Source organism: Lathyrus oleraceus, chromosome 4, assembly GCF_024323335.1.
Source record: "Lathyrus oleraceus cultivar Zhongwan6 chromosome 4, CAAS_Psat_ZW6_1.0, whole genome shotgun sequence".
Taxonomy (NCBI): domain Eukaryota; kingdom Viridiplantae; phylum Streptophyta; class Magnoliopsida; order Fabales; family Fabaceae; genus Lathyrus; species Lathyrus oleraceus.
Genome location: NC_066582.1, coordinates 200032208 through 200041113, shown reverse-complemented (window position 1 = coordinate 200041113; position 8906 = coordinate 200032208). Strand labels below are relative to the sequence as shown.

At 39.4% G+C, this 8906-nt stretch overlaps 1 non-coding gene across 1 annotated transcript; it reads right to left on the bottom strand.

The window, feature by feature from the left end:
- Positions 1-5415: 5415 nt before the first annotated feature.
- On the bottom strand, positions 5416-5522 carry LOC127077473 (small nucleolar RNA R71). The gene has a single exon (XR_007787279.1). It is a non-coding gene; the product is annotated as a small nucleolar RNA R71 (small nucleolar RNA).
- Between the last annotated feature and the right edge of the window lie 3384 nt (positions 5523-8906).

Sequence of the window (8906 nt, the reverse complement as noted above, 5' to 3'; positions counted from 1 at the left end):
CTATAATTTCTCAGAGGCGCACATTCCCTCTTTGCCCTTAACTTTGTCAACCTGAGTAGCGTTCAATGTCATGACATTCTGAGTGACATTGTACTCAGTCGGCATCAGGTTCATACATACCAGTGATGAACCCCTGCTACTAGAAGCTAGGTACTTAGCTTCTGCAATGGACAGTGGTCCACACATCTGTTTATTCCTTGCTACTGCTGCATTTGTATGATGACCAATAAATGACAATGACTCACAGCTTTCAATCAGACATTTTCCACAGTCTGCCTTTCTTTTCACAAAGAGATTTGGGATTGCTTCCATGGATATGATCTTCTTCATTCCTTTTAAATGAAGTTGTCCAAGTCTTCCATGTTCCAGCTTCACTTCCAGCTCTCCCTTGGCTAAGGGGCACTTGGAGGAGAAGAGTGAGTCTTTGGATATCCATAGATAACAGTTATCTTTGGATCTGGCTCCTCTCATTACTTCCTGGTTGCAACCATTCAACACCACACAACCTCCCTTAGTGCATTTCACATTGAATCCTTGGTCACATAGCTGGCTTATGCTGATGAGATTAGCAGTTAGTCCTCTTACTAATAGCACATTACTCAGTTTTGGAACTCCAGGGCAATCCAGCTTACCAACACCCTTGACTTCTCCTTTAGATCTATCACTAAATGTCACATACTTGGTGACATGGGGTTGTAGGTCCACCAATAAGTTGCTCATTCCAGTCATATGTCTTGAGCAGCAACTACCAAAGTACCAGTCTTGTCTGGTAGGTGCCCTTGGAGATGTGTGAGCTAGTTTAGCAACACATTGTTGATTCTCAAGGGAGCGATTAAGCTTAGATGCCTGCTGCTTAGGTCTGACATGAGATGTCTGATTATCAGCCCATTTTTGTTTTTTAATGGGGACATTAAGCTTAGACGCCTTCTGCTTAGGTCTGACTTGAGTATTCTGGTTGGGATAACCATGCAGCCTGTAGCAGAAGGGTTTTATGTGACCAAATCTACCACAGTAATGACATCTCCATCTCTGAAATTTCTTCTTCTGATGGTTACTCATTCTGGTTCTCTGATGTTGAGACATCGGTTGTGACTTCTGCTTCAATTTCTGAACTTCAGCCTTAGATCTTTTGAGTTCAGCTGGAGACTTCTTAGCAAAACCTAAACCAGACATGGTTCCTGACTTCTGTCCTACCTTTAGAATCTCTTCCAAGGTGTCAGTTCCTTTGCTCAACATTCTGATGGATTTTGTCATTTGTTCTAGCTTAGCTGTCAACAAAGAAATCTCACCATTCAGACCATCTATGACTTTCAGCTGCTTCTATTTCTCAGCTTCCAGCTCTTTGATGATTTTCTTCTGCTTTTCTCCTTGGATACATACTTCTGCACTTTTAACACATAACTCTTTATATGAAGCAGCAAGTTCATCCAAGGTAAGCTCATCCCCGCTTGAGTTATCCTATGAGGCACAGACACTGGTCAGAGTAGTGACATGTTTAGCAGATTCTCCTTCAGATTCACTCTCAGAGTCTTCTTCAGACCAGGTGGCAGCTAGCCCTTTCTGTTGCATCTTGAGGAATGTAGGGCATTCAGCTCTAATATGACCATAACCTTCACATCCATGGCACTGGATTCCCTTGCCATGAGTGACCTTTTCTTCATATTTTGACTTTCTACAGATGTCATATGAAGAGTTCTTGACATTAGGTCTACCCTGTTGATCAACCTTCTTTATGAACTTGTTGAACTGTCTTCCAAGCATGGCTAGGGCTTCTGAAATGCTTTCATTTCCCCCAATGTTTCCTTCTTCTGAATTCTCTTCAGTATTTGATACAAAAGCTATGCTTTTGTTCTTCTTTTCATCATTCTCACACAAGCCCATTTCAAAGGTTTGGAGAGAACCAATGAGCTCATCCACCTTCATATTTCAGATGTCTTAAGCCTCCTCTATGGCTGTGACCTTCATAGCAAATCTCTTAGGCAAGGACCTGAGAATCTTTCTTACAAGTTTCTCTTCAGCCATTTTCTCACCTAGTCCACCAGAGGTGTTTGCAATTTCAAGAATATTCATGTGAAAGTCATGAATAGTCTCATCCTCTTTGATCCTCAGATTTTCAAACTTGGTGGTCAGCATCTGAAGTTTGGACATCATCACCTTGGAGGTACCGTCATGAGTTATCTTGAGGGTATCTCAAACTTCCTTAGCTAGCTCACAGTGGTGCCCCAGCCTGAAGATGTTCTTACTGATTCCATTGAACAATGCATTCAAGGCCTTAGAATTTCCAAGGGCTAATGCCTCTTGCTCCTTGTCCCACTCTTCTTCAGGAATTTGCACACTGACTCCATCTTCACCTGTTTTCGTTGGATGTTCCCATCCTTTGTTGACAGCTCTCCAGACTTTGCTATCTAGAGACCTTAAGAAGGCTATCATACGAGGCTTCCAGTCATCATAGTTAGAGCCATCCAACATGGGTGGTCTATTTGAGTGTCTGCTCTGATGCCAATTGAAATTAACAGGCAGGGTGCCTGCTCTGATGCCAATTGAAATTCTAGTTATCAGACTTTCGATGTCACACGGGTTGTTATGACATCCAATTCTGCGGAGACAAGAATTATGCAGAACTTAAAAGTAAGTGCAGTAAATAACACAAGTAATTGTTCACCCAGTTCAGTCCAACATGACCTACGTCTGGGGGCTACCAAGCCAGGGAGGAAATCCACTATTAGTAGTATTAATTCAGACCTTAAACCAACTGTTTAACCCTATCACTTAATACCTACCTAATGCAATTTCAATCTTACACTAAGATCAGAGTTCCTACTCACTCCCCCTCAATCACCTCAGTGATTACTACCTTTAATCAATATTAAAGACAAGTATGAAGTCACACTTCAAACAACTCTTGATTGTGCTTAACAACTTTAATCAAGATACACAGCACTCACGCTTAAAACTCAATGAACACCCTATACCAATGCAATCATCTCAGTGATAAAAGCTTGGCTTACAAGATACGTCTAATACAAGACACACAAAAATACAGCAGTGAAGTAGATTGGACACCCTAAATCTTCACGCCTAAAAATCCCTAGTTCTGAATGAAGGATTGCCATCCTTTTATATTGCAGCACTTAAGCCTTGAACTTGTATCTATCTGAAATTAAGGTCACGCGAGTTCCCCTGAATTCCATATCTAGGTTACTAACAAATAGGCTATTTGTTAGGTTCATTGATTGTAGCTTGGTTGTTGGTATCCTGGATTTTCTCTCAGCTGTTGAATCCCTGAAGAATAGCCTGAGAAAAATGCTGAAACAGAAAAACTAAACATCCTACAATATAGCATATGCTGTCAGGAATGAATGTCACAACATTCAGTTTGACATCCAAATCAAGGACCATATGCTAAGTTTGTTTTTCTTGAAAACAGACTGTACAATTTGTTGTACTGTACAAAATCAATCTGTCCATGCTTCAGTATCAGCGTACAATTATAAATGTCAAAGCATCCAATTTGACATTCACACATAGAGACTTACATCAGGTCTGTTATCCTCTTGATAAGCAGACTTACAATAAATACTGAGTTATAGTAGAACATCACTTGTTCTATTCCTCAGTAACTGCTGACAGGGATGAATGTCATAACATCCAGTTTGACATTCAATAAATCCTGTATTAGCTAATCCTGCAGTACACTACTCAGAATGTCATGACATCAGCTAAGACATCAGAGTATAGTTAGATATTCTAACATACAATGCAGTCAAACAAACATCTCCACAGCATGTCATGACATCAGTCAAGACATTAGAATCCAGCTAGTGTTTTACCATACAATGCAGCCAATTAAACATCTACAGTCCTTGTACCAGATTTATGCCTCAGTTTGGAGCAGGTTCTAATTTAATCGCCTTTTTAGTTTACTTGCCATGCTTTACTTTATTTAATTACTCGCCATGTTTTACTTTATTTAATTCCTTGTCATGCTTTACTTTATTTAATTGCTTGCCATGCCTAACTTTATTTAATTTACTGCCATCGTCTTTACTTTATTTAATTTTCTACCATTGTCTTTACTTTATTTAATTTTCTCACCATTATCTTTATTGGTCGTTTTTAATTGTTTTACACGCTTTACTTATTCTTCACTCCTTACATTCTAAACTTCTTTTTATCATGATCAATATCACTGTATTTCTTTGTATTACCATATCTGGCTAAATCTTTCAAAGGTTAAAATGTAAGGATCGCGGTTAAAGAGATGTTTCACATATTGCATCTGTAGAAATGCTTTAGGGGCTGTTTTGATTTTTAATTCGAGGGCACCCTAGATTAGTTAACTAGGAATTTTTATCACTTTAAGGAAAAATGATTTTTGAAATAGTTTTCGGACCCGTTGATGGATTTAAAATCAGGAAACTCCTTGGGTAAACTTTCTAAATCAAAATCACTTTTCAACTAAACTTACGAGTCTTATTTCTTAAAAATAGGTTTACTACTTTAGCGTTATGCGCACCTTTTATAACTGACAAGAAAAGGCCTTAATTTAAGGGTAAACCCGGTTCTGAATACGCGAAAGCGACAGTTCCTGTTAAATGGATTCTTTTCAAGAGTAGAAAATATTACCCCATAAGTAGTTCTATTTAGACAATCGAAGCATCGTTTAACTGACGTGAAATACATTCAAGCCTATCTTTTTTTGCACTGTATTTATCATTTTCTTTATTTACTGTTATTTTTCGACATCAATAGTAATTGATAGATTGACGATTTGGCATCTGTGGAATCAATATTCTTTTATATTACTCTGATGTGATTCATGCACTTGCGAATAGAGCGATCAAGTTTTTGGCACCGTTGCCGGGGACCAACTTCGTCAAATTTCGTACCCTGTTGTTACACCGTCTAGACTAAGGCATTATTAGCCGGTAAATGCGAAGAACTCGTAGTACCGGAAATTTAGTAGATCCTTTAGCGGAACCCGAACGTTACACTCGTACACGCCTCTTACTCGTCAGAATTAAGAAAGCTATGGCCGAGAATCGCGACCGGAGACCTCTTAAGGAATTTTCCCAACCCTATGACGAGGAACCTAGTTCTAGTATAGTAAACCCCCTCATTCCTGCTAACAATTTCGAACTAAAACCATCTTTACTGCAATTGATGCAACAGAACCAATTCGCGGGTCTCGCTACTGAGAACCCCAATCAACATTTAAAAGCCTTTATCCAACTGGATGACACCATTAAATCCAACGGTGCTTCACCTGATGCGATTCGTTTAAGATTATTTCCTTTCTCCCTCAGAGATAGAGCACGTTCATGGTTAGATTCACTTCTAACTAACTGAATAACTACCTGTGAAGACCTTAGGAGAGTATTCCTTGCTAGATATTTTCCCCCTAGTAAGACAATTGTTCTTCGAAACCAAATAACTAGATTTACACAAAACCAAGGAGAATCACTTTTTGAAGCTTGGGAGAGATACAAGGAGCTGTCAAGAGTCTGTCCACACCATGGCCTAGAACAATGGCTAATCGTTCATACCTTCTACAATGGACTCGATTATAACACAAAGATGAGCATCGACGTTGCCGCTGGTGGCGTGTTGATCAACAAACGTTACCCTGAAGCTTGTGACCTAATTGAGGATATGGCCCAAAATCATTACCAATGGGGAACTGAACGAGCATCAGTAGAGAAAAAGGAGACCTAAGGTGAAATACATGAGATAAGTTCTATAGACATGATGCAAGCGAAAATGGAGGCTTTAGCCCTTAAGATCGAACATATTTCTGCAAACTCTAACACCGCAGCGGTATTCCACCCAAAGTGTGAACTTTGTGGATCTAAAGGACACGAATCGGCAGGTTGTAACCTTTTGAACGACCTGAACACCGACCAAGTGAATTACGCCCAAGGTAACCCATTTCAAACACTTATAACCCTGGATGGAAGAATCACCCAAATGTTTCCTATAAAAACCAGAACCCTATCCAAAATTATGCACCTCAAAGACCACAAGGTTTTCAAGCCCAAAAGCCAAGTCAACCTATGCAAGTTGTGCCCTAGAAGCCTAGCCTTGAGAAGATCATGGATAACTTTATATCATGCCAGACTCAGCAAAATAAAGAATTCCTAAACCATAACATTCACGTAAACGAACTGATAACGCAATTAGGGACTATGTTTAATTAGATAATTACTCACAATAAGATGCTTGAAACCCAGATCTCATAGGTAGCACAAAACCAAGCCCCGCAAACTACACCTGGAGGACAATTCCCTGGACAAGCCCAACTCAACCCTCGAGGGCAATCTAACGCTATCACATTAAGAAGTGGGACCGCTTACGAAGGGCCTGATAACCCAGCAATGAGCGAGTCCAAAGCTTCTAAAGAAAATATACCTACCAACCAAGGAGGGGAACCAGTAGAACCCGAAAAACAAACCGACCATGAAGGAGAAGCCAAGGATAAAACTTATAAACCACCATCCCATACAAACCACCAATTCTATATCTGCAACGACTTAAACAAACCAAAATCAATAACCAATACCAAAAGTTTATTAAAGTAATAGAGAAGCTTCATGTAGAGATTCCTTTCACTGAAGCCATCACCCAAATTCCATCTTACGCCAAATTTCTCAAAGACATCTTAACTAACAAACGTAGGCTTGACGATCCCAAACCCTTGGAATGAAACTTTATTTCCGAGAATAAACTTGCTAAGAAGGAGAAAGACCCTAGGAGTTTTTCTATACCTTGCATTCTAGGGAGTCATATGATCGACAAAGCTTTCCTAGACTTAGGCGCTAGTGTGAGTTTAATGCCCTTAGCTTTGTGTAAAAGGTTAAAATTAGGAGAATTACAACCAAATAAGATGTCCCTCTAATTAGCCGATAGATCTATTAAGTATCCTGTAGGCATATTAGAAGACATCCTCGTTAGGAGCGGTCAACTTTATATCTCGACGGACTTTGTGGTCATGGATATCAAGGAAGACGACGATATCCCTATCCTTTTAGGTAGACCATTGTTATCAATAGTCGGAGCTATAATAGATGTTAAAAGAGGAAAATTAACTTTCGAAGTAGGAAATGAAAAGATAGAGTTTATTCTTTCAAAGTTCCTGATGGCACCAATCATAAGAGACGCATGTTACGAGATTGATGTCATACATGAATGCATACGGGAATTTGATTAAGAAGAACCTATGATCGAACCATTTTCGAACCCGAATGAAAAGGATGACGAGCTAAAGGAAACGGAACCTCACGCTAACGAATGTTTGGCCCTTACTCCAGACCTTTCACCAAACTCTTAAAAACTAGCTCAAGAACTTAAGGAATTGCCCAAGAACCTAAGATACGAGTTTTTGGATAAAGAAATGAACCTCCCAGTAATAGTTAGTGCCACCTTGAACCAAGACGAAACAAGCCAACTCTTGATGTTTTATGAAGATACCCCTCTGCCTTAGGATACAATATCTCTGATTTAAAAGGTATAAGCCCATCCGTGTGTAAGCACAGGATCTCGCTAGAGAAGGATTCAAAACCTTCTAGAGAGCATTAGAGAAGAATCAACCCTGTAATGAGTGAGGTGGTGAAGAAGAAAGTCCTTAAACTGCTAGAAGCTGGTATAATCTATCAGATCTCCGATAGTAAATGGGTAAGTCTTGTACATGTGATACCCAAAAAGGGAGGCATCACAGTCGTGTAGAACGAGAAGGGAAAGCATGTGGCTAAACGTATAGAAGGCGGATGGCGTATGTGCATAGAGTATAGGAAACTCAATAAGGCAACTAGGAAATACCATTTCCCCCTTCCATTCATAGATCAAATGCTTGAGCATCTTGCTAGACACTCTTACTTTTGTTATCTGGATGGATATTCTGGATTTTTCCAAATACCCATACACCCCGAGGATCAAGAGAAAACAACCTTCACTTGTCCTTATGGAACATTTTCTTAGAGACGAATGCCGTTTAGACTCTGCAATGCGCCATCTACTTTCCAACATTGTATGATGTCAATCTTCGTAGATTATCTAGACGAAATTATGGAAGTGTTCATGGATGATTTCTCGGTATGTGGGTTTGACTTTGAGAATTGCCTCATTAATCTTGAGAAAATCCTAGAAAGATGCGTGGAAGTTAACCTTGTATTAAATTGTGAGAAGTGCCACTTTATGGTTAAAGAAGGCATAGTGTTAGGACATATAATATCTGAAAGAGGCATTGAGGTCGACAAAGCAAAGGTAGAAGTGATAGAAAACCTTAACCCTCCTAAGACTGTTAGAGAAGTCCGAAGTTTTCTTGGACACGCCAGTTTTTACCGATGCTTTCTGATGAAAGACGTCGAATTCATTTTCAATGAAAAATGTATCGAAGCCTTTAATCATTTAAAACACGCGCTAATTTCAGCACCCATTTTACAAACTCCGGATTGGACTTAACCTTTTGAAATAATGAGTGATGCTAGCGATTTCGCTGATGGAGCTGTTTTAGGATAATGAAAAAATAAGAAATTACATGTGATATATTACGCTAGTAGAACCTGAGATGCCGCTCAACTCAATTATACGACAACAGAGAAGGAACCCTTAGCTATAGTTTTTTGCAATTGATAAATTTAGGTCTTATCTTGTCGGATCTAAGATTATAGTCTATATAGACCATGCAGCTATCCATTACCTTCTAAGCAAAAAGGATGCGAAACCTAGGTTACTCAGATGGATCCTTTTGCTACAAGAAATCGACTTAGATATCTGAGACCAAAAAGGAACAGAAAACGTAGTTGCAGATCATCTTTCCAGACTAGAGCACTTGAAGCTAGACCGTTTACCTATAAATGATGATTTCACCTATGACAGATTGATAGCTAAGTTAGGTACCGTTCCCCTTG